The sequence below is a fragment of the Medicago sativa genome, chromosome 1 (genome assembly GCF_051527215.1).
Source record: "Medicago sativa cultivar Bolivia chromosome 1, Bolivia_mono, whole genome shotgun sequence".
NCBI classification, from domain to species: Eukaryota; Viridiplantae; Streptophyta; class Magnoliopsida; order Fabales; family Fabaceae; genus Medicago; species Medicago sativa.
This window is the reverse complement of record NC_140749.1, coordinates 9,487,562-9,513,205: the sequence shown is the minus strand read 5'-3', so window position 1 is coordinate 9,513,205 and position 25,644 is coordinate 9,487,562. Positions and strand designations below refer to the sequence as shown.

Sequence of the window (25,644 nt, the reverse complement as noted above, 5' to 3'; positions counted from 1 at the left end):
TTTTTTTTAAGAACTTAAATTATTTCATCCAAATTAGTATCGGAGATAATTAAATTTGAGACATTCAGAAGGGGCACACTCTCAGATCTCAAGTCAACAGAGAACTATTAATTTTTAAATTACTTAGTTTTTTTATTTTTTGTTCGTATATATTAAGAAAATCGTCAATAAAAATTTCTAAGTTTTTTTTTTTGAAAAAATAAAAATATCTAAGTTACTAGGAACATCTTCGATGAAAATTTCCAAGTAAGTTCCATAAAAAAATAAACTTGCTTTTTTTCCTCTATTGAAGAACTTGAAGTGAGAAAGTGGACAACATAAAAATTATAGAAGTAGCTTAAATAGGGTGTAATATCATAATATCTTTAATGGTTCAAATCGAGAAATAATGCATCGTAATAAGGTCCTTCAAAAAAAAAATGCATCATAATAAGGAAATAATGTCTCCAATTGTGTGTCATCCAAACGTATCTAATATATACACATCCAAATTGAGAAATAATGTTTGGATGACACGATATTAGTGATGTAACATAAAAATTATAGAAATTGCTTAATTAATACTCACTCCGGTCCTATTTATAAGAGAAATTTTGGTCAACAAAAGTTAATGTATCTGGTTAAAAAATTGGACCAAATACATTCACTTTTATTGACCCAAATTTATCTTATACTCCCTCCGGTCACATTTATAAGCAAAAAACTACTTTTTAGGTTCATTGAATGACCAATGTATCCGGTCATAATTATAAGTCAAATACATTACTTATTCAATGTACTTAAAAAGTTGTTTTTTGCTTATATATGTGACCGGAGGGAGTAAATAGGACCAGAGGGAGTAGTTTATCTTCATCGGAGAAGTTGGCTTGAGAAGGTGGATAACATAAAAATTAGAGAACTTGATGTGGGAAAATACATAATAATGTGTCATAATATCATTAAATGTTTTTGCCAAAAAAAAAATATCATTAATGTTTGGATGACACACACAAATTGCAAAATGATTCAAATTTTTTACCCTTCAAAGAAAAATAATGCATCATATTATCATTAATTAATAAAACGGACCAAACTTTTTTTACTATCAGAACAAAATGTGTATGAATTACAAAAATATGACATAGTATTATAGGAATTACTTATTAGTATCTACTGATAACAAAAAAATCGTATAGGGTTTTCAGTGTCAAGTTCTCCAATTTGCAATGGAAGCTGACATTTCCAAGCATCTGTGAAGGCTTGCTCGGTCGAGACCAGTGCCGTTTTAAACGATTCAAAGGCCCCGTTTTAAACTTGTAAATTGGCCCTTAATAAAACCAACACTAAAAACATAATTTGAAAAAAAGGACTAAAATCACAAAAAAATTAATAAAACAAATACTAAAAACATAATAATTTTTTTTTCAAAAAAAAAAGAGGCTAAAATCACTAAAAAATAAACAGCAAAAACATAATTTAAAAAAAAAAAAGACTAAAATCAAAAAAACTACACTACCAGTGTCTTGAACCCATGACCAGAGAAAAAAAAAACTACACTACCAGTGTCTTGATCTTGAACCCATGACACCAGAGACCTATAATGAGGCTAACCCAGACCACAAGACCGCTGCAACTTAATTGCAATTATTTAGCTTTGATAGTACTAGATCGTCCACCCGTGCTGCCGCACGGGTCATGTATAGTTAAAAACGTAATTCGATGAAATATATAAAAGACGTCAATTCTTTGATAAAGCACTATGAATGAGTTAATGTGATTTTATGATAAATGTAATTCACTGTCAATATGTTGAAAATGCGCTTAGCAATATTAAACATATGCAGTCAATATTTGAGCATATAATAATAATACATTAACAATGTCATGAAATAGGTTTTCAAAAGATCTATTGACGGGTGCTGTAAAGATAATGACATAACAACTTAACTAAACATTAAAATACTTATGAAATTATAACTGTTCAATGACAATGAATGTTAACAAATAAAATGAAGCACACACCTCAGCGGACCTAACCACATACATTGCCTCTAATCTTTAATGTTTACTGATCAAAACTGCACGTTTTCATTAAATTAATTATTGTCAAAAATAGTTCAAAAAAACATCGATACCTATTCTATAATGAAATGAAATGCACAAAATAATTCAAAGATAGTTGAAAATCCAAATCTCATTAAAAGAGACTACCTTAATTTTTCTAATTTTGTGTAGCTTTTTAAAATTCAGTACAATGTTCTTGGAGACCTTAATATCAATGTTACATTGTGGTTGGAGACCTTAACATTTTAACTAATTGTTGAGGTTGTTGTCAGGGCTGTCTAGGAAAAACTAATTAGGAAAATACCTTAAAATAAACCCATTCTCAAGCAGCCAAAGCCAAACACAATTGAATCAAAAATTTCTGAAATTTTGTGGTCTCAGCATGATGCATATCATAAAAAGAAGGTAAAAAGTTCACACTTATTAGAGGATTGCAGGACCAGGTACATGTAAGTTGGTAACATGGTAACAATAAATTGCTATTCTTTGAAAATAAAAACACAATAACCTGTTCTCAGGATTAACCAATCCAAATCAAAGTATAAAAAACTGAACCTTTCATAGTCACAAAATGATACTTAAGGATAGCTGCAATACTCCAACTCATCTCATTGCCCTATCTTGCTACAAAATATAGATGAAAGGACTTATATAGTCTTAGAATCTTATCCCAAAACTTCACCAAATTATGTATAGTTAGCATTAGAACAATTAAGCATTAGAACCATCCTTGTAGCCAAAACCAATTGAGCATTTGAAACCACTTAGTCATGTGTTTCTAAATGCATTAGAACGTGTATTTATATACATGGATATTGAATCCTCTACCTTATGTTCAACAAACCTGAAAAATGTTCGATAATGATTCATGAAAAGAAAATGATGTGGAGTAAAAGGAAAAGTATATAGAAATAGTAGTAGAAGAAGAATTGTGAGAATCAATTGATTGAATAATATACCTTTCCAATGAGATATGCAGCACTGTTTTCCATATCTAAAGCCACACGTCTGAGTTATTAAGGGCCTTCTCTTAGAAGATGAAATCTGAGGTGTAAGCTTAAAAACATAAACTCAAATCTTTTTTTTTTCGTCGAAAATATATTTCATTCATTCAAGAAGCCGTAGCAGCACAAATTACACCATGTGTAGATCACTACCCACTATTGGGGTAAAGTACAGAATTTTTTCCGAATCAAACAGATAAAACTCTAAAGCACGGGACTAGCTCCTGGCTTATACATCTATGGAATCATGGTAAACTTGGCAAGCTAGGAATGAAGGTAGACAGTACTTCATGATAGGCCAAACCGCAAGTGCACGGTCTATCGAAGTAATAGTAGTAAGAGAGAGTATCGTTCCGCTAGGGAGTTATGAATTCAATTAACTTTAATAACGATTAGATGAGAGTTTTGAGAATAAAGTTTGGATTTTTATTTATAAGAAAATAACAATAATAAAATAAAAGAGTCTTGGGATTATTGGTTCATCCTAACAACGAATCCTTCACAATCAAGCCTTAAACTTATAATTCTACGTTATTCTTAATTTCTAAAGACAAGTTTCTCTTTAGCATATCAAAGCTTCTCTCGAAGTCAGTGAGTGTATTCCTCCAACAACCACACCTATTCTCATGGGTGATTGCCTTTGGAACCCTTGAAGATCGAAACTTTATATGTCTCAAAGTTTGCTAAACTATTCTCATGTTTCGCAAACCTTGTCTAAATTCACTTGTTCGAATATCAAAGCTCCGCGTTCGTTTTATGAATTGATATTTGAGATGATGAATTAACCATTATCAAACCCTCCGCGTTCGCTTCCACAGTTTGATAATAGTTAATTCATGTTAAAGCGGTGAATTTAGATTAGGAATTAAGGTAACATATAATTAGGGTTTAAGGCTTGGATTGATTCGGATTATGTCATTAGACTTATCCAACAATCCCAAGACAAAGAAGTCTACTCACTAACGTTCATTGTAGACATAGAGAAGAAGGAGAAGAAGAAGAATGTAAAATAACAATTAAAGTAAAAGTGAACTTTTATTCCAAGAACAAAAGATGAATGTTTATGATGGAGAGCTACTCTATTTATAGCCTTACAATTGACTTAAAATCTAAGCTATTACAAGGGCTTTTCGGTAAAACTAAAACAGAGTAACTTGGCCTCGAAGCAAAAGCAGCAAAAGTAACTTGACCTACTTTCTAAAGACAAGTTTCTCTTAAGCATATCAAAGAAGAAGGAGAAGAAGAAGAAGAAGGAGAAGGAGAAGCAGAAGGAGAAGGAGAAGCAGAAGGAGAAGGAGAAGAAGGAGAAGCAGAAGCAGGAGAAGAAGAAGAAGCAGGAGGAGAAGAAGAAGAAGAAGAAGGAGAAGAAGAAGAAGAAGCAGGAGAAGAAGCAGGAGAAGAAGCAGGAGAAGAAGAAGGAGAAGAAGAAGAAGAAGCAGGAGAAGAAGCAGGAGAAGCAGAAGGAGAAGAAGAAGCAGGAGGAGGAGAAGGAGAAGAAGAAGCAGGAGGAGGAGGAGAAGAAGAAGAAGAAGAAGAAGAAGAAGAAGAAGAAGAAGAAGAAGAAGAAGAAGAAGAAGAAGAAGAAGAAGAAGAAGAAGAAGAAGAAGAAGAAGAAGAAGAAGAAGAAATGTTTTGGAGCATTTGATCGTTTTCTTCGTTTATTCGATTGCTCCTTTTTGACATTGGTTTTTTTTAACACCTTGTCTTTGATGCTCGATGCTTATTCTTTGAACTTTGGTTTGCATCCATGCCCATCGTTCATCATTATAGCTTCCACCGGCTTCTTGTTCATGGTGCAAGTTTGCACCTACCTCCTCTTTATTACCATCATCATCACCATCATTATGTACCTGTGGGTTAGTACCAACATAAAGCAAATTTTTCACCACCTCCAGAATAGTTAAGTCCGGATTAGGTAGAATAATCAAACAATAAGCTCTAATAATTCTCCATTCATATTGGTATTGTGAGTAGGGGCATGGGTTCTAAGGAGGGACAAAGTAGTGAGAGTATATAAGTCTAGATAATAGTTCCCCTCTATCCTCTTGATCCCTTGATTCACACTCACCCCAAACTTCCTAGCAAGAAAAGTGATGATTCCACCTACCATTATATCACCCTTATCATCCGGTTTCTTTTTAACAATTGAAACAAGATAATCAAGCAAAAAAATAGCAAATGTTAATATGATGGTTATAAAGCATAGCCCACAACATAAACATTTCATCAATCCTCATCATTCCTACCTCTTTCCTACTCTATATGGTGCAAGCCATAACCCTTTGAAGGTACCTAAGCACATGGTTGTGTTATTCAACAGCCTAATCACATTATCCTCTATAACATTAACATCAAGGTACCTACAAGTAGAGATAGTTCTAGAGATTAGAGATTTATACCTATTCCCTTGCTCGGGATCCTTAAATTTGATCTTATGATTGCGGGTTATTGATTGCTTCTTACACCACTTCCGGAGTCTTCAATTTCCTTACTTTTCCTCTTGGATGCCATTGACCTAGTTGACTTTGCTTTGGTTTGGGTGAAGGTTAGGTTTTGTGTGTGAAAGGTTGGTTTAGTGATGGAGTTGGAGTTTAAATAAGGTTTTTGAGTTTATTGATGAAGATTGGTGGAGAAATTATGGTTTGGTTGGTGGAGAAATTATGGTTTGGTGAAGTTTGAAGAGAGTTATGGAGAAAGAATGGAAGAGGTTGTTTTGAATAACATAAAAAAATAAATAAAAAATAATTTTTTTTTTCAAATTTTTTTTTTGGCTGAACGGTTGGCACGGCCGTGCCAACATTAGCACGGGCCGTGCCAAGCTTCTGTAAAAGAGGGAAGAATTTTTTTTTTTTGGATTTTTTTTTTGGTTTGGTTTCTGGTCAATGGCTTCAACTTTCTTTCCCCTTTTTGCATCATATTTGGACAAATACCTACAAAACAAATTAAAATAACACAAAACAAAAATAAAAGCAATAAAATTCATGGGTTGCCTCCCACGAAGCGCTCGTTTAGAGTCATTAGCTTGACGGTTAGAAAGTGGTTCATCTATCCTATACTCAATCTCTCAGAAAGGGACAATGGCATCAAACTAACATTCTCTCCCAAATCACACATGACTTTTTCTATAGTTTCAGATCCTATGACACAAGGTAGGGAAAAGCTTCCTAAATTCTTAAGTTTAGGTGGCTATTTGTTTGGAAGTATTTCAATAAATTTTCTAAACTGCTCATCTAACTTGGACTCATCAAACCCTTGTGTTAATGGAATTTCATGCTCATGAGATGGTGAAACAAGTGGCTTTTCATTCTCTTCTTTGGCTTTCTCACTTTGAGGCTCATCACTCCCTATCTCTCCTTCATTGTTCTTAATTTTCACAACGGGGTCCTCTAATTGTTTACCATCCCTAAGAGTAATATCACTTATATGGTTTTAGGGGTTGGTTTCGGTTTGGTCTAGGAGGACTTCGGAGGATTGAGAGGAAGTAGCCACCTGTTGGGGCACTTTAGAAGTCTGAGTCTCAAGCATCTTACTGTGAGTAACTATGGGGTCTTCTTTTGATGTATGTTTGGCAAGAGAGTCCTTCAAAAGTTCAGTTTGATTTTTAAGCTCTTGGAGCTGCTTGGATTGATTTATACAATAATTTTCTAAAAAAAGTTCCAAGCTGGATTTTTGAGGGACTCTTTGGTTGTTTGCATAACTGGGTGATGTTGTTTGTTGTCCAAAAAGATTTTGAGGGGTTTGAAAAAAAAAATTGATTGTTTCTAAACCCTTGATTATATTGAGCATAGTTTACTTGCTCAGGACTTCTAACAACACTACCTAGTTGGCAACCAATGCCAATATGACCAAATACACCACAAATTTCACAAAAAGGAGATGCAGAAGAAGAAGAAGAAGAAGAAGAGATGGCACTAACATTTATTTTTTCAAATTTTTGGGTTAATGCATCAATCTTAAAGGCAAGGTGATCATAGTTAGAGACTTCATACATACCTGCCTCCTTTTTGGAGGGTGAAGAATTAGTGATGGCTCTCTCGTCGGTCCACTTGTAATGATTTTGAGCCATGTCTTCAATCAAGGCGTATGCTTCTGTGTAATTTTTGTTCATTAAAGCTCCACCTGCAGCTGCATCAACATAAATTTTTGTGGTATACAAAAGACCATTATAAAAAATGTGAATAATAAGCCAATTCTCTAAACCATGTTGGAGACAAAGTCTAAGCATTTCTTTGAAACGCTCCCACGCATCGTAAAGAGATTCTCCATCTTTTTGAGTGAATTGTGTGATTTGATTCCTTAATTGGACAGTTTTAAAATAGGGAAAGAATCGGGCAAGAAAAGCTTGCTTCATTTGTTGCCATGAAGTGATAGAACCAATTTCCAATGAATGAAACCAAGCACTAGCTCTACCCCCTAAGGAGAAAGGAAAGAGGTGCAGCCTTACGTCCTCTTGGTTTGCATTCAAGGTTCCACTGAGTCTTAAAAAGGTTGAAATATGAAAATTCGGATCCTCAGTGGGTGATCCGAAAAATTGATTTTGCTGCACTAAGTGAACAAGTGCAGGTTCTATTTCAAAATTGTCCTCAACCGTTGGGTACACAATAGCATCGTATGACTTATTTGAAGATGGGATTGCATACTCTTTGAGAGAGCGTTCCCTAGCCATATCGTTATTATCTTCCCAAGAAGTTAAAGTCAAAAGAAGAAATAGAAAAAGAAAGAAATAAAAGAGAAAAAGAGATTTTTCTTTTATCTATGGAGATATATATATTTTAAAATAAAAGTAAAATAATAATAAAAAAGGAAATAATATTATATATATATATATATATATATATATTTTAGAAAGAAATATAAAAAGAAACACAATAAAATAAAATAAGATAAAATAACGAAAAAGATTTTTTTTTCAGTCTAATCGTAAAAAAAAAAGTTAACCAAATTGCAATAACTCCCCGGCAACGGCGCCAAAAACTTGATAGGCCAAACCGCAAGTGCACGGTCTATCGAAGTAATAGTAGTAAGAGAGAGTATCGTTCCGCTAGGGAGTTATGAATTCAATTAACTTCAATAACGATTAGATGAGAGTTTTGAGAATAAAGTTTGGATTTTTATTTATAAGAAAATAACAATAATAAAATAAAAGAGTCTTGGGATTATTGGTTCATCCTAACAACGAATCCTTCACAATCAAGCCTTAAACTTATAATTCTACGTTATTCTTAATTTCTAAAGACAAGTTTCTCTTTAGCATATCAAAGCTTCTCTCGAAGTCAGTGAGTGTATTCCTCCAACAACCACACCTATTCTCATGGGTGATTGCCTTTGGAACCCTTGAAGATCGAAACTTTATATGTCTCAAAGTTTGCTAGACTATTCTCATGTTTCGCAAACCTTGTCTAAATTCACTTGTTCGAATATCAAAGCTCCGCGTTCGCTTTATGAATTGATATTTGAGATGATGAATTAACCATTATCAAACCCTCCGCATTCGCTTCCACAGTTTGATAATAGTTAATTCATGTTAAAGCGGTGAATTTAGATTAGGAATTAAGGTAACATATAATTAGGGTTTAAGGCTTGGATTGATTCGGATCATGTCATTAGACTTATCCAACAATCCCAAGACAAAGAAGTCTACTCACTAACGTTCATTGTAGACATAGAGAAGAAGGAGAAGAAGAAGAATATAAAATAACAATTAAAGTAAAAGTGAACTTTTATTCCAAGAACAAAAGATGAATGTTTATGATGGAGAGCTACTCTATTTATAGCTTTACAATTGACTTAAAATCTAAGCTATTACAAGGGCTTTTAGGTAAAACTAAAACAGAGTAACTTGGCCTCGAAGCAAAAGCAATCCTGGGAGGTGGCACGGCCGTGCCAAGCTTCTGACTTGGGGGAGACTTATTTTTGTCTCCGAATCTTCGTATTTTCGCTCCAAATCAGCTCCAGACTCCTTTCTTGTGCTCCAAGGCTCCTTCCACCATATATTCGTTCCTGAAATATAAAATATGCAATTGTAGTAAAAAGACTCAAAAAGGAAATAATATTTAAATAATATAAAACTAAATCTAAATAAAACTAAACTGAATAATGCATAAAAATAGACTAAATATTGACTCATCACTTCATAACAAACCAAGACACACAAAACAAAGCTAAAATTAAGTCTAAAAAAAGAAAATATCCCACCAATACTACCATCACAACCCTAAAAGTGTTACAAAACATCCATGAAACAGCATATCCCGGGAGAGCAGACACCGTTGTTGGTAGACCAGAGCTACTTCGACGGTAAGAGAGAGATATGTTAACGACAACAGATCCTTTGCTGGTCATGCCCAAGGAGAAAAATTAGTCATGTACAAAGAGAACCTTTTCACCTGCTAAAAACATAAACTCAAAGCAATAACCCATAATACAATGAAATGTTAAAGTCAGTAGGCTATTACCGCTTTTTGATTGATAACTTGAGAAGACCAAGCCTATGATTTCATAAGAGGTTAAAGATTCAACTTTTAGATATAAGATCTGGAATTGGAAGGTGGTCAAAACTAGAAAATCTAGATGCTAATAGAAGAAAAAACCAACAAAACTCACAAGACACTAACAATAAAAAAAACCAAACAAAAGGAGAAAGCTAGATCAAAAGAATAACAGAGGTTAAGACAAAAGTAAGATCCGGCTGGATCCAGCTCTTAGATGAGCAAAACACGATGAAAAAGGAGAGAATCCGGCGGAGGGAGAAGGGAGACTCCGACAGAGGGAGAAGGGAGTGAAACCGGTGGAGGGAGGTATGGGTTGAGTTGAGGGAGATAACTAGAAAAAGAAGATGACAAGAACAAACATTACCTACAACAACACCATGACATGGAGATAACTAGAAGGAAAGAAGAAGAAGAAGAAGAAGAAACAAGGGAGGCGGAGGAAAGAACAACATTTGATATGTCGACGGATCACTACCCACGTAGTGGAGGCGGCGGCTCTAGGGGATCTATGAAACCCTAAGCCGCGAGAGGAAGAGGGTACGGATGACTCTCAAATCTTAATGAATACATTTCTTAGGGAAAAATATTTGTCATGATATCATTAACATAATCAACACCATATAGCACCCTTTAAAAGAAAAGCCGCTACTATATGTAACATAAATTGACACATGATTCAATAACCCAGCCGCAGCCTTATACACCAGACCACCACATCCAAAATCTAAACCAAAAGCGCAAAGACTAAGGACTCCCAACTTTTAAACTCAACCATTGTTGCTTCAGGAGTATAAGTATATGTAATCTTCATGAATTTACTTATTTGAGATTGTTTGGAATAAATTATAGGAATAGTTAATACATGTCCATAAGTACTTTTGTGAGAAATTATAGAAAATGAAAATAATTGTTTTTGTCAAAAAGATAGCTTAATTAAATGATTTTTTCAATCAAGGTGCTTAATTTAAAAATTTCATCGTACGACCACATAAAACCTAAAAAAAAGCGTGGAAAAAAAACAAAAAAACTATTGTGCTTGTAACGAAAACTTCTATAAGCCAAAAATAAGAGTACACAACTCAAAAAAATAATTAATAAGACCACGAATTTTAATTTGAGTCTTTAGACATTCAATTTAAAATTACTCCCAATTCATTTTCAATTTCAATTCTAAGAATCTGCAAAATCACATGTTGAATGAATGTGGGTATGAGTGAATAATAGAAGGAGAAGGGAGAGTACCGACATTAAGCGAAGAGGAGACAATTGGGTTAGACTACCAATAACATGGTTTTCATCTTCGAAGAACTAAGTTTCCATCATCAGAGCTGCTTCCAATATATTGCCCTACCAAGTTAAAGCTTATCAACAACAATATCATGAGCAAAGAATCATTTCATCTATGATGTAACAAAGTCACTTAAGCAGAAGCAAGAGATTGGGCATGGCATGACAACAACTACAATCGTTTAACAATATATAAATTTAGACTTTTATAAAGTATTGGTTATATAATGTAATTAATTCTGACTTTTACAACAACTCACTTGAAGAATATGTCAAGCAGTTCAGATTGTTTTAGTAACAGCAAAAAGCAAAAGAAATCTTCAATGTCAGCTCCAAACATTATACTTCATTCAAATAACCTTATGTACAAAATATCAATAAAAAAACTAAACCAAAATAGAATAGAAAGGTTAACCAACTTTGTTATTATACTTGACAGAAGTGGAAATAGTCACGTATAGAATCGAACGAAAAAAAGAAGATAAATGGAAACAAATTCAAAATCAAAGTTCAACACTTTAAAAACTAAAAATGATATAGGGAGTGTTTTGAATTTGAAATGGGTTTTCAAACTTTGAATAAAAAACTAATTATAGGTGAAAATTCATAGAGACAATATATCAAATATGTGGTGGACAAAAGTAAGAAGGTACTTGTTTACCTAACACGTAAATGAAAGAGCAGCAAAACACAAATGGTCTCCACATAAAAAACCTTTCAAACCCAAAAAAACCTTTCAAAGGTGCATAGAGGCTCATCCTGTTCGTCTCATAAAATACCAAAAATTGATGAAACACATTTACATTATATGTACAATTACATACAGGAACATAATAGATAAACAATCAGCTTCGTTAGATACTTCCTCTTGATGTCAACTACTTCTATAACATTACTACTAATCTAGGAATTTCATTTATCAACATGCATGATTCTTTTAGTGTAGATGGATTCCAATCAAAGTTTCAAATCAACAACCAATGTGAAAATGGGAAAATTGCATTCTCAAAAACAATGAAACAAAACAACAATTAGAATTTCAATTAAATTTAATAAATAAGAATGAGACTTGTCTCAACTAAGTTATAGTGATCCTTTTCTCAAACTGTTAGAATGTAAAGTACCAAATAAGCATAAAATCAAATGAATAAATATTATTACATAATCAATTGAACAAAACTCTCCTCTTTCAAAAGAATAAACAAAACTCACTGTGATCTTCACAACTCAATCTTCTACTATCTATCTACCATCGTTTTCCTGTATAAGATGTAACAGAAGCCAAATTACTGCCTTAATAATAATTTAATAATCTTAAAAAGGGTAAGAAATTAATTAAGAAATTAGAAAGAAAATGGTTGGAACGTACTTGGGCTCTTGGGTTGTTAACAGATTAACGAAAAAGATTCACGCGAATCAGAACCGTTACCGGAACCAGAAAGCAGGTATTGAAGCAATTTCTTGAATTTGAGATTGTTTAGCACTTGAACAGCAACATTGATGTCAGGTTTATTAAATCGCAGCTTCTCGCCAGCATCCTCACGGTGGTCGCAGCTTCTCGCCGCTGCTGTCTTAGATTGACGGTGGTTGCAGATTGACGGTGGTTGGTTGATGTGTCTTAAATCGCAGTAATATATGAGGCTTCAAAGCCGGCATCCTCACGGTGGTCGCAGCTTCTCGATGAGGCAATGGAGAGAGAGTTCCAAGGGAGGTAGTGGTGGGAGAATATTGGAAAGTGGAAGAGAATATTGGAAAGTGGGAAGAGAATATTGGTCTAAGTTTATTGGATTAGGAACCGTGTGTGTTAAATTGAAAGACTGTTTTTATTGGGAACATATAGATTATGTGGAGATCAACACAGATGCATCTAACGGCCAGAATAGTTTGGAGCCAAAACCATCAGAATTAGGGTTGTCATATTTTGTTAGCAATGTTATTCATATTAGAAACTAGACTCTTGACCCGTGCTATCGCACGGGTCCTACCAAGTGAAATTTAAAAGAATATAGTTATAGCATAATGTGTATATAGGTAACCGGAAGAAGTAGCATGATAAATATTAAACATGTATAATTAAAAATAATGATAACAAACTGATAATATCGTAGTCTAATTATTGTATTTCTAAACTTTTGATGTCGCACGAGTTCTAACTTGAAAGACTATAATTATTCATTTTGATACAGTGATTGTTTAAGTTGACATAAATACATTTAAGAGTTGTAGGTTTGTGGCAATAATAACATGTGTAGCTAGCTACCCATAGCCCATACATTGTTTATTTTGATCATGGAGTGACCAATGTACTACAATAACCAATTAGAACATGCTCCTTTCAATTTTTCTATGAAGTGCATGTTGCACATTGCATTTACTCACTATATTTCTTATCATTTCCACCAGAATAGTAACTAAACTTATCCTCCATCTGCAATTAGAAAAAACAGATGCTTTGAGAATCAAATTACAACAGCCCATTAGGATAATATGCCCATATAAACCAATAAATATGCAAGGTAGGATGTAATTAATAATCAGAGTTATACTAATTATTAAATATTTATATGGCTAAGTGGCTTTGGTAACACAATGTGTATCAAGAGAAAGAAACTCATGAAGAATTTTGATAAGGTGAGTTTGAATGGTGATAAATCACACTTAACTCTCTCATGTGTAAATTACATGGGAGGATCCATCCGCAAACCAAATACAGTTTTTTAACTTAAATACAATGTACCATTTGGTCTAATATAAGCTGTTATGAATTCGGTTTAATTACTAAAACATATTCAAAAATGAAAATAGGCATTAGCCAGTCAATCTTCCATTGAAGTTTGCAATATGGTTTCAAATTCTTTCATCAATAAATGCAAAAGAGCATGCTGGCCAATGGATTTGAAAATAGATTTTCTTCAATTCATTTTCTTTATGCAACGACTTAAGGCTGCAATTTGTCTAAAATAAGACCAATATTTTGAATAAAAAAAAAAGAAAAAAATAAGAATAAAAGGCAAGGGTTGTATATGAAACACTCACGGGCTAGTGGCTAATGGTTTTTCACTTCGTTGTTTATTTCCTTGTTCGTCTTGTCTCCCCTCACTGCTAGTTCTCAATTTGATGCATTGCTGAAGAAAACAAATCAATTAGAGATATAATAGAAGAAAATTCCACCCCTAGAAACCTAAAAAGTTTTTGAACAATATCCTAATTGGACGACCAAATATACTCATACCATTTGAAACTTGATTTCTAATTTGTTGGAATAGCAATATGCATCTTACTCCTCCACTTCTATATCTGATGCAACTCCGCCAAATTGTAGACATTCTACTACATAGTCCATGTAAAACATAATTAGAACTATCACAATAATTAATGGTATAATCATTAAAGTAGAAAACATTTCAATCTCATTGCATGCAAACTGATGTCATCATGGACTTTCATATCACAATAGCAATTTTGCTGTCAATGTAGATAGAGTGTTAGGATTGCTAAAATTAGGAAACATGATGATAGAAATATGTTTTAATAATATTAATTAATAAAAAAGAAAACCATTTTACTGAATTTTCTATAACTATATATCAGAACTTATCTTCTATGCTAATATATGATTCATAAACATGAATTATAGTAATGAATAATGATATTTTTCACTATGAAATCAACTATTTAACCATAAGTTTATTGAGTTCTTTTGACGGCCAGGAACTAAATCATGATTGACATGCATCTTTTTTGCATCATAGCTTGAGGTAGAATCACTTAATACCCATCACATTATTAAATAAAGAGCATAAAGAGAAGTATGAAATTGCAGAGAAAAGAAGTATGAAATTGCATCACTGAGGCCTCAAAAATTAATAAGCCATGCAATTCTTCACAAAGCATAACCCAATCTAAAACAAAATGAATTGCAGATGACAAAAAGAGGTCGTTAAGAAAACCAAAAGTATATCCCTTTCAAAATTTATTCTCCAAAGTCGATAAAAAATTCTCACATATTATATTACCATCAAGATTATAGATAGCCCATGTTACTAAAAAAAAGATTATAGCCCATGCTTTTTATCAAGAAACTGGTTAGTTAAGTTTACATCAAAGTGTAATCCATCTTACCCAATTAATGTTTTTCAAATCACTCTATAGCTAAAAAGCCTCATCCCAATCTTCTTTTAGTTGTCATCAACGTTTAGTTCCTATTAGAAATACAAAGATTAGTAGAGGATTGAAAAATAAAAATGAAAGAACAAAACAAATCTATTTAATCACATTCAAGATCCCTCATTCCTGGCATCCTAGTTCCATGGATTGAAAACAAACCACCAAACAAATAAAACACCAATTTTATGCCAGCGCCATTGTATGAAATGAATCAAGTTAAATGGAACATTGTTAATGGAGACCATTGTTCAATGATTTAAGAGAATTAAAATTGATCATCTTCCAAAGTGAAACCAATCCCATCAGTTTTTAAAATTAAATCGGAATAAAACTGACTTTACTTACTCTATATACACCAGAAAAAATTAAGAAATGAGGAAATTTTTTGTTACCTTGGTCATATTGCAAATTGAAAGAGGTACAACAATTAGTATTTATCATGTCTGCATATATTGAAAGAGAAATAACACCTTCCACATATGTATAATGCATCCCAGCGAGATTAGGCACACCTTGACACACGTTACTCCTCCATTCATGCAAACCCATCACCTTCCTCGACACCTGAACCAAAACCAAAACCAAATCAAACAATTTCATAAGTCAAAACTCTCAAACAGAACGATAAATGAATGTCGTGAAATTTATTAGTGCTTAATGTGAAGATAGAGAGAGATACTACCTCAACCAACAATTGATCCTGGTGAGATACACAAAACCAGAAGGAGTCACGTTGCCGAATCTCGAAACTTTGATTATTTGCTTGGGTCGATGATCTTGAACGACTACGGGAAGGGAGGAAGGTTGTGGTGGTGAAATTGGGCTGAAGCTAGGGGAGTTGCGTTCGATGGTGACGGAGGAGGGTGGAGATGTAGGTGCCTTCCCCGCCGAGTCATATTCAGTTGATGAGAGGAGGGATGAAATGGAAAAGAAACAGAGGAAGTGGTATCCTGTTGGATTTGCAGAATGAATTGGGGATGAAAAACGTTGTAGAGTGGAATGGAGAGGAGCGATTGAGAGAATGCTTTTTTTTTTGTTTGAATTGAAAGTATCAAACAGTAAATGCTAATTTGTCTAGAGCTGCACGTCAAACAGTATAAGGGATAAGGAAGTGTAAAAGCAAAGATTCTGATTGGTTTATCCAAGTACATGAAAGGTCATGAAATGAACGGCTGAGATGAAGTGTGCAGTGGGCAGGTGAGATTAGCATTAATGACGTGATTTGGGAGGGAAAAAAAGGGAGTGATTAGGGCTAAAGTGCCAGCACATCAAGTTAGGCTTTAATAGTAAAGGACTAGACCATCCACCCGTGCTGCCGCACGGGTCATATCGATATAATGAATATCGATATGATATAATGAATATTTTTTTGCCATAAATGCAACAAAAATACATTATGGGCCCCTAAAATTTTGAAGCCCAGTGGTCTAGCCCCGCCTCGACGGGCTATGGGCCGGCCCTGATCAAGATAGTCTCGACTCGAGACTATCTTGATTTTCTAGTTGTCAAGGATGACGCTTGTTCGATATTGCAGAGACTCTTTCTATACCTCAGGTGCATACCCTAAACATAGTCTTGGCATGGGAAACTGAATATTTCAGTGGTAAAGGTCGTATTGTGCCATTGGGCATGTGATATATGTTGACGGAAGCGTGAAATCAGTCGAGGTTGACCGAGTTTTCCCAACTTTTGTGCCTTTTACTTCAAGTGATTGACGCCAAGGTCCAATTGTTTGGGTCCCCTGACTTCTCCAGTAAAGTGTTAGGCACAATTGGTTTGGGTTTTTTGTGCTACACTAAGAAATGCATAAAAATAAAGATAAAGGTAGAAAGATAAAGAGATAAAAATGCAAAAATAATTTGTTTGATCGAATGTGTCTAATTACAGTATATGATCTAGTATTTTTAGCAAAAACTAAGCCTGTTAACAAAACGATGTGGCCTATAGTGATGAGACTTTGCTTGACTAATTTTACGGGTGATACGTAATAACTCCCTTACTAATGGGATCATATCACTAATAAAAAGGCTTTTTCTATACTTCGCACAACAATAAGTATACATGTTTTTATAAAAAAATAAATATCAAATCCATTGATATTACGATATGTCTTTGGCCGTTCAAGTTTGCACTATTGTAAATCAATGGTTGTAAAAAGGGTTGTTTTAGAAACAGTTTATGAAAAGAGTTGTAAATATATAAAAAAAAGCTAGTGTTGGGATAAGACGTCATCAACTATTCAATCAATGTGTCTTCTCAATTGATTATATATTTTCTAAGATTCAATTACATATCCACCTGTCCCTCATCGTATGTTTCCATGTTTGGTATAAACGACACGAAATCCTTTATATCAATTGACTTCCGATGCTACGCATAATAGTTAATTGTTTCAATGGAATATGACTGGACATTGTGTGCGCATGCGAACATAGATCTATTCTAGGCATTAGAATATACACATTATTTAATCCAGATTTGTTAGATAAAAAGTCGATGTCTCGCAAATTTTAAATCAAAAGCTCATTTTTCGATTGCATGTTGGAAAAAACACTAAGAATTGAATTAAACCAAAGACATAACAAGGTGTGATTTATATATAATCAGGACGATAAGTATCTACATGAAATTCATAGAAAATAGACATAATCCCAACTATAGATATGATTAGTTTCGCAAAATACGAAACAAGAAGAAAAGAGATTTGACGCCGAAGCTGATTCCTCGATCTCCCTTGTCATAGTTATCTCCCTCTCTTTCTATGTTGTTGCTCTTCTTTCCTCTCTACAACATACCTGGTGTCTCTTGTGTATGGTGATATCTAAAAAAGAAAGAAATGTGAGCCTCTTGATATAGAGTCTGGAAATTGAAAATTCGCTCAGCGAGGCAAAATCAGCTCAGCGAATTTACCTTTCTTCAGAATTACGCCTTTTCCAACTCAGAAACCGCCCAACGGATTGAACATGATTATGAAATTCACTTAGCGAATTTATGCTCGCCCAACGTACTTGATAGGATTATGAATAATGAAAATTCTAGGATTTTCTGCCGTGACTTGCTTTTGGATCGATTTGGCTCGCTTAGAGTAATGGCTTAAACTCAAAATCTTAGTTCTTTTCCATCTCCTCAACAATTCAATTCAAAAGACCTACAAAAACGAATGGAAAGTAGCCAAACTGGTATTATTGACATGATTTTTGAGGATTTTATTGATTTTTATGGTAAAACAAGTTAATCGGTTATATTAATAAATATGTAAAATAACTAAAATCATTTGTAAAATAACTAAAATTTGGCACTTATCAATCACCCCACGTTCAGCTTTAGTCTCCTCTTCTCAGCGTGATCCATTGACAGGGTCCTTGGTGCGTAACTCTATTAGAGATCATGTATTCTCCCTTATTTTTCAAAGCAGTCAGCGGTGCTAAAAACATAGAAGTGGTTTTCTCGGGTCATTGTACAGTCCCACTTCGTTTTGACTCAGTTATCAGACTTTGACGATCCACGTATTGAGTTAGTGACCTTGAGAATGAATCAAATCCCTCATTCGACTACTTTAACATTGTCAAGTGGAAGGCTTTCTTGCATAATAATCTAATTGCCAATTTGATGAGATCGGCGATTATTATTTTTAGACGTAAACACTATATGAGATTGATGGAGACACTTTTGTAAGTCAGATGAGTTCCCTGATGTGCTGAATGGTGGAGACAAGTCTGATTTTCTAAAATCTTTACATAAGTAGATGGCATCGAGAATAGTTTTTGCACCACATCGATCGTCTTCTCTTAATTCGTGTTTTAGCACCTTTCTTCTTTTATTGGGCCAAACAATTGGGCAAGTCATGTTTACACAATGCAAGTCTCTATTCTATTAATCGTCATTTAGGTTGGGTTGCTTAGGATTCTACCATTACACACTAACATATAAATGTATATGACACGCACAATATAAATAAACTACTATTTGCAATCATTCTATTACTAGGAAATGCATCAATAATGTCACAATTTCAGTATTAGTATTCTACTCAAACAATCCACTTGTTTAATTAGTTGAACCAATGAGATGAAACATAATCTACATTAATTTTTTGGTTAATGAAGAAATTAAAGGCATGAACGCCTAATAAACTCAATAATTAAAAAGCAACAATTTATTTAAAATGACTCTAAATTCATCAATAAATTAACAAAAATAATCTAAATACTTACTCTAAAGACTAAAAAAATCTACAACATACAAGAAATTAGATCAAATACATTCAAGTCCTCATAGATTCATTCAATGGATCTAAATCTCCATAAGTTTCTAGTCAAGTTAAACGAGGATTGAACGACAATTTATTCAATGAAGACCATCATGAACATAAGTCGAGTAACTTCACATATTCAAGTTGACTATGACAATTTGGGAGATGATCTAAAGGATTCATGAAATTGAGTAGAATGTATTTTTTTTAAGAGTTTCTATTTTCTTTCGGAAACACTAGTTTTATTTAGAACATGAGTTTAATTATGATTGAAACAATACGTTTATACTACTACCTAGATAAGCTAATAGAAAACATAGTACAATAATAACTTATAAATCATAATCAAAACTACACATAGAAAACATAGTATATGGCTCATATTTAGGCACCGAAGAGGCAACGACGCATCCAAGATTTTTGAATAGTGGGGGCATTATATATAAAAAAAATTGTTTCATTAATAATTGTCCTCTACAATTATTCATATTATGGAAACTTTGAATGATATGTATCTATAAAAATAACTAATCAATCATTTAATCAGTAATCCCCTACTTAATTTCGCATCTAATTCTTAATAATATATAGCTTGAGATATATGATGATAAGTGTGGGCCAAAAGATAAATGATTTGTGATAAGTGTGATCCATGTGGTCAAAATGTGAACTATTAATACATTATACTACCGAAAAAATTGTTTCTAAAATTTTTGTGTGGACACAACCCCACAAATCCTACAACCTGCATCCGTCCCTGCGAAGAGGGTGAGGGGTGGTGTAGTTGATCTGGAGGTACGGTTCAAAAGGTATCATTAGTATTCTGAAACAATATTGTATATTTATCTTGTAACACCATAATAATCAAAATTGTTGTCATATAATCAAGGTGGTAAACACAATTGGACGAACTACATAAAGAAAATCGTGTCACATTTTTTGTTTTGCAATTTTTAATTTCTTTTATTTTTCCATTACTAGTTGTTATTCAAGCAAATAATAAAACATATACTTACATTATCGCTCTAAAAATAGCGGAAAGAAAAACTTGAAAATGGAATAAAGTCAATAAAATTTTGGTTTTGTTTGTTGTCTTTGTAGATATTTATATTGTATTTTCCTGCTCCACAATAATAATGTAGATGATCTCCACCATATAATAAAAATAATTTAGAACCAAAAATCAAAATACAAAGTTTTCTAGGCACCAACCGTTAGATGGATGTAACTGATTAACTGCCTGCTTTGGCTATATTCTTCCTTGAACAGCAGACAATACATTATTCTCCTCCTATAGTAAATGCCAAACACCTTCACGTGACACATGGAATCTCCCAAGTCCTAACTCTCATGGATGGTGCTTTGAATTGACCGAACAATCTTATCCCCAAAACGCACTAGGGCAATTATTTGCCTGCCCAAAAAGTACATGTGAAACTGTAATGATGTCAAGATTTCATTGGCTAGGATCGTATATGCCCATACGTCAAATGTTGAAAAAAAGGTGTATATGAAATTTGAAGATTAAGGTGCAATAATGGTGTAGAAAAATCGACGGTATAACAAGATTGACAATGACATTTCTCAGTCTTCTTTGGAGAAACAAAGTGGGGAATGAATAGAGAAAAATGGGCAAGCAAAGGGAATAAATATTTTAGAATTATTTGATTGATTTATTTTTTGAAAGGGAGAAGAGAAGGGGAGAAAATTTGTTTTGACTCAAATTTTGCTCCACCATTTTTTGTTTGCTTAATTTGCACCCATGTGCAATTGTGCATGGCTTTTCACATGGAAAAAAAAAAGTTTTAAATACAAAAAATTCATGGAAACTTTAAAGAGCTGAACTCTTTAATTTATACAATGATTCTTTTCATATACAATAAATCAAGATCGAACCTCACACATCATACTTTAGAGCTTGAGTAATATTTTGATTGTATATTTTTGTTGTATTCAAATATAAATCTTTAGAAAAAAACAAATGAAAATCTTCGAGTAGAAATCACAAATTTCTAAGTAAAAATATTAAGAGTATTTGCTAAAGTACATATATTGTTTCTTATATATATAATTTTTTTATTCAATTTGATTGAGCACATTGATACTATACAATTTTGCTAAAAACAAAAAGAAAAGTGTGGTCGATACTCAAATCTCTGGAACATATAGGCCTACAAATATTTAAATATTAATGTCCAAAATAATCATGTCTTCGTATATGTAACGTTGACGACGTCAAAACTATTAATTGAAAGAATTATTTGATCCAAATCAATACTTACTAATTGTAGTTAAATATTTTATCAACCTTGTAGTCCAATAATTTTTTTTAGGTAAAGTTAGTAAAAATAACATTTTATCAACCTTGTAGTCTAAAAAAAAAACATTTTAATTAGATTAATTGGGGGTGCATGACCTAATATATATCTTAAGAAACATTTTAATATAGTTAGTTGTAGTGTATAAAAAAGGTTATTAAAAATATGGGGAGGTGGGGGACCATAGCCTCTAAAGGCCCCTGGTACCTCCACCACTTATCTCAAGAGCTCACTAAGGTTAGGATAGAAAGACATATGCATTTATAAATTATCTCTCAACGTCATTGCCATATTATATAAAGCAACTTCATATCAAATGAACCTGTCTATATTCACTATTGTCGTTAATAGTTTATACTATTAAGTCAATAATATCACTGGTTCACCAATAGGTAAGACATTATCACTCAAATCAATATCTAGCATACATAATATTTTCAAAAAAATTAGATTCATTTTAATTTTTATGCCAAAGCTTCACTTAACGGAGCTGTAACTATGAATGGCAGATCATGTTTGTAAAATAAAAACAATAGTAACAATTTTTTTATTGAAGCGAGCCTGCGCATTAATTTTCACACTACCATATAAAATAAAGAAAAATATCACTTTCAAAATTCTAATTTTAGTTCCTTAAAAAAAAAGTTATAATTTTAGCTCGATAAGACCAATAAGCTAGAAAACTTGTACCCAAAAAAAAAAAATCCAATAAGAAAACAATTGAAGTAAACCATTTTCTTCACAAATTCATATATCATTTTATTTTTCTTGAAAAAATTAATAATTAAATATGCAGAGGTATAAACAAAAAGGAATTAAATACAAGAACCCCGAAAAGTTAATACGAAAATTCTTGTCGAATTATACGTGATTATTACAATTGGTAACTTCTAAGGTGGAGTATTTACAGTCTCACCAAAATCATACTATCTACATCTCCATAAGATTCAAGCTATTTAAAAAATAAAATGAAAAGGCCAAAATCAAATGCAAGAAACCAAAATTTGTTAGAAAGCAGCCAACTCTAGCTTATATTGGGTGCGTTTGTTTCAGCTTTAAAAAAAATAGATTTTGAGGTAAAAGAATCTAGAGATTTTTTTTGTAGAGATTTTTTAAAAAAATCTATTCTATTTGTGTTTGTTTACTATCCTAAAAATCATTTTTTTGAAGATTTGAAACCCTTACACTTGAGCTCCTTGTATTTAGAAAAAAATAGATTTTAAAAAAGCTACTTGAAATAGATTTTCATTTTGAGCCTAAAAATGATTTTTTTAATAAAATGGATTTTTTCAAAATCTAAAACAAACACTACAAAAACAAAAAAAGTGATTTTTTAGTTAAAAAAATAGATTTTTTTCAAAAAAATCCAAAACAAACGGACCCATTATATACCACATTAATATTATACACAAATTTCATATATGATTTATATTCATATATTATACACCAAAAGTCCAGAGAATCTTAGGCATGACATTGATTGGGCCATGTTACCAAAACACGTGGCATCACTCCCCTTGCCATGACCAAACAATGTCTTCGAGAGCAGGCCTAACATCTTCTTCAAACAACTTCACATATTCAAAAGTATCACCGGAACATTTAGAAAATTCAACCACCGCAAGCTCCGGCGCCACCTCGTATATCTCGGCCGTCACCGCCAATTTTCCCTTTCTCCCTTCAATCAACCCTTGTAACCTTAATTTGAAATCTTTAACCTTCTTAACCTGAAACCTTAAACCTTTCGCAGCACTTTCAATTTTTGTTACAATTTCTGGGACAGAACACTTTGAAGTGAAAACCGAACCTCTTTTTTTCTTTTCTTCAAACAAACCCGAAAGATCAAATCCTGAAGACATAGAAGAAATAAACTCGAACGCATTGTAAAATTGCGGCGTTGAGTTAATCAAATTCACCTTTGATTCCAACTCCAAATCATCATTTGCAGTAGTAGTTGTTGATAAACATAAACCTTTCTGAAACCATGGAACATTCATGATTGAAGCAATAGTGATTCTTCTTTCAGGATCCGCCACAAGAATCTTTGAGATAAATCTCTTTGATTCAGGTGAAAACCAAGGTGGAAATTGATATTCTTCTTTGAAAACTTTATTATACATGGAAATTAAATTTTCATGTTGAAAAGGTAAAAACCCAGCAAGTAAAGCATAAAGAATAACACCACAAGACCAAGTATCAGCTTTAAAACCGTTATAACCTCTTTTTCTAACTACCTCGGGTGCCACGTAAGCAGGAGTTCCACATTGAGTATGTAAAAGCCCGTCCTGACGAAGGTGTTCAGGCAAAGCAGAGAGACCAAAATCGGAGACTTTAAGATTCTCGTTTTCATCAAGTAATAAATTCTCCGGTTTTAAATCGCGATGAGAAACACCTCTACTATGGCAATAATCTACGGCACTTATAAGCTGTTGGAAGTACTTTCTTGCAAGTTCTTCCTTAAATTTACCTTTTGCTACCTTCTCGAATAATTCGCCGCCACGTGCATATTCCATGACAAACAAGATTTTGGTCTTTGTTGCCATGACTTCTTTAAGGTTGACGATGTTTGGATGTTTTACTAACCTCATCACTGAAATTTCACGTTTGATTTGTTCCATCATGCCTTCTTTTTTCACTTTGTCTTTGTCTACCACCTTAATTGCTACACCTTCTCCGGTTGAAATTTCTTTGGCATAGTACACTTTTGCAAATGTTCCTTTACCTAGTACTCTTCCCATCTCGTACTTGCCAAATAACATGTGTGCTTTCACTTCTTCCATTGGAAAAAATAAAATAAAAACTTAATAGTATCACAAATTAAGCTAGTAAGTATTGCATGATTAGTTTTTTTTGGGATTTGATTTGTGGGTTATTTTTGAAGAGTGTTGATAAGTTATTAGGCTATAAGGAAGGGAAGAAGAGGGTAGAGACTTAGAGGAATGTTGGTTGTGTGATGTAGGTTTGGTTGGGATTTGATAGTTAATAAAAGGGAGAGACAAAAACAAAAGGAAAGAGAGTGGTGGTTTGGCTGGTATCTATTGGAACACTTGTTGTTTTGATTTTCCTACATTTATAAGAGAGCACACGGAATTGAAATTTAATTAGGTTATATAGGGTGAAAGTGAAGGCCACGTTAAGTTTGGGAGCCTTTGTAGGGCCTTGGCATTTTGTATATTAATCATAGTTTTAAGAATATAGTTTAGGCAAGGTTGTCTACGTGGTCTATTTAAGTTTTAATTATACTCTTTAGTCTTAATTATAGGCAAAAATTAATTAGAGAAAGTTGATAAATTTGGTTTAAAATTTAAACCAGTACATCTTTTATTTTATTGGGTCTTGTTAACGAGTATCCTGGGACACTCTTTAAGGATCCCAAATTTAGCAATTATTCATTCAAAAAATCAACTATTACAATTTTCAATGCATTAAATACACAACTTTTCATAAAAAAAAAACTTCTCATTTAAAGTGCTTAAGGAGTGCCCCGAGGATACTCGTTAACATTTCTCTATTTTATTTTATAAAATTTTGCTTATATTTAAAAACAAAGTGATATTTTAGATTGATCCTTTAACTTTTGCTTAATGATATTTTAGATTGATCCTTTAACTTTTGCTTAAAATGGTCATTATATTACATTCGGTTTGCGTTGCTAGTTTTTAAATTATACTTCTCTTACATTATTGTTCTTTATGATTAAATTATTCATTCGATTAGTTTTTTATAAGAGAAAATTTAATGCATTTTATTTAAAGTTATATCATCATCTCGAATACACATACCAAAGCAATTTTGTTGAATTCATAAGAAAAATAGACATCCAAGATACTCCATCCGGTCATTATTATAAGAAACACTTGACTTTTTAGATTCATTGTGTAAGTGATGTATCTAGTCTATATTTATAACAAGATACATTAATTAATCTATGAACCAAAAAAGTAAATTGTTTCTTATAATAAAGATCGAAGGGAGTACATTTATAGCAATCCACACTTGGTTTGTGTCATGCAACCGTCTTAGAGTGATGAGTCTGATTAAGGATGCGAGTCCTGATAAATTGGACATTGACCCAACTATTA

At 32.9% G+C, this 25,644-nt stretch overlaps 3 long non-coding RNA genes, 1 other non-coding gene and 1 pseudogene across 8 annotated transcripts; 1 reads left to right on the top strand and 4 right to left on the bottom strand.

The window, feature by feature from the left end:
- Positions 1–2,493: 2,493 nt before the first annotated feature.
- Positions 2,494–3,123, bottom strand: LOC146952427 (uncharacterized). Its single transcript, XR_015006188.1, has 2 exons — positions 3,003–3,123; positions 2,494–2,887 (listed from the first exon to the last, which is right to left on the bottom strand). It is a non-coding gene; the product is annotated as an uncharacterized LOC146952427 (long non-coding RNA).
- Positions 3,124–7,243: 4,120 nt separating this feature from the next.
- Positions 7,244–7,350, top strand: LOC146952426 (small nucleolar RNA R71). The gene has a single exon (XR_015025215.1). It is a non-coding gene; the product is annotated as a small nucleolar RNA R71 (small nucleolar RNA).
- Positions 7,351–10,537: 3,187 nt separating this feature from the next.
- On the bottom strand, positions 10,538–12,610 carry LOC146952425 (uncharacterized). 2 transcript variants are annotated; one of them, XR_015006195.1, is made up of 4 exons: positions 12,195–12,610; positions 12,038–12,085; positions 11,487–11,584; positions 10,538–10,885 (listed from the first exon to the last, which is right to left on the bottom strand). It is a non-coding gene; the product is annotated as an uncharacterized LOC146952425 (long non-coding RNA). The 2 variants fall into 2 exon arrangements; XR_015006192.1 differs by having other exon boundaries at positions 11,487–12,085.
- Positions 12,611–12,872: 262 nt separating this feature from the next.
- On the bottom strand, positions 12,873–16,287 carry LOC146952424 (uncharacterized). 3 transcript variants are annotated; one of them, XR_015006268.1, is made up of 6 exons: positions 15,675–16,287; positions 15,385–15,556; positions 14,948–15,027; positions 14,058–14,155; positions 13,862–13,950; positions 12,873–13,253 (listed from the first exon to the last, which is right to left on the bottom strand). It is a non-coding gene; the product is annotated as an uncharacterized LOC146952424 (long non-coding RNA). The 3 variants fall into 3 exon arrangements; XR_015006269.1 differs by having other exon boundaries at positions 15,463–15,556; XR_015006267.1 differs by lacking the exons at positions 15,385–15,556; positions 15,675–16,287 and having other exon boundaries at positions 14,948–15,088.
- A 6,278-nt stretch (positions 16,288–22,565) lies between these two features.
- Positions 22,566–24,607, bottom strand: LOC146952423 (CBL-interacting serine/threonine-protein kinase 25 pseudogene; annotated as a pseudogene). The gene has a single exon (XR_015006264.1). The product of XR_015006264.1 is annotated as a CBL-interacting serine/threonine-protein kinase 25 pseudogene (transcript).
- Between the last annotated feature and the right edge of the window lie 1,037 nt (positions 24,608–25,644).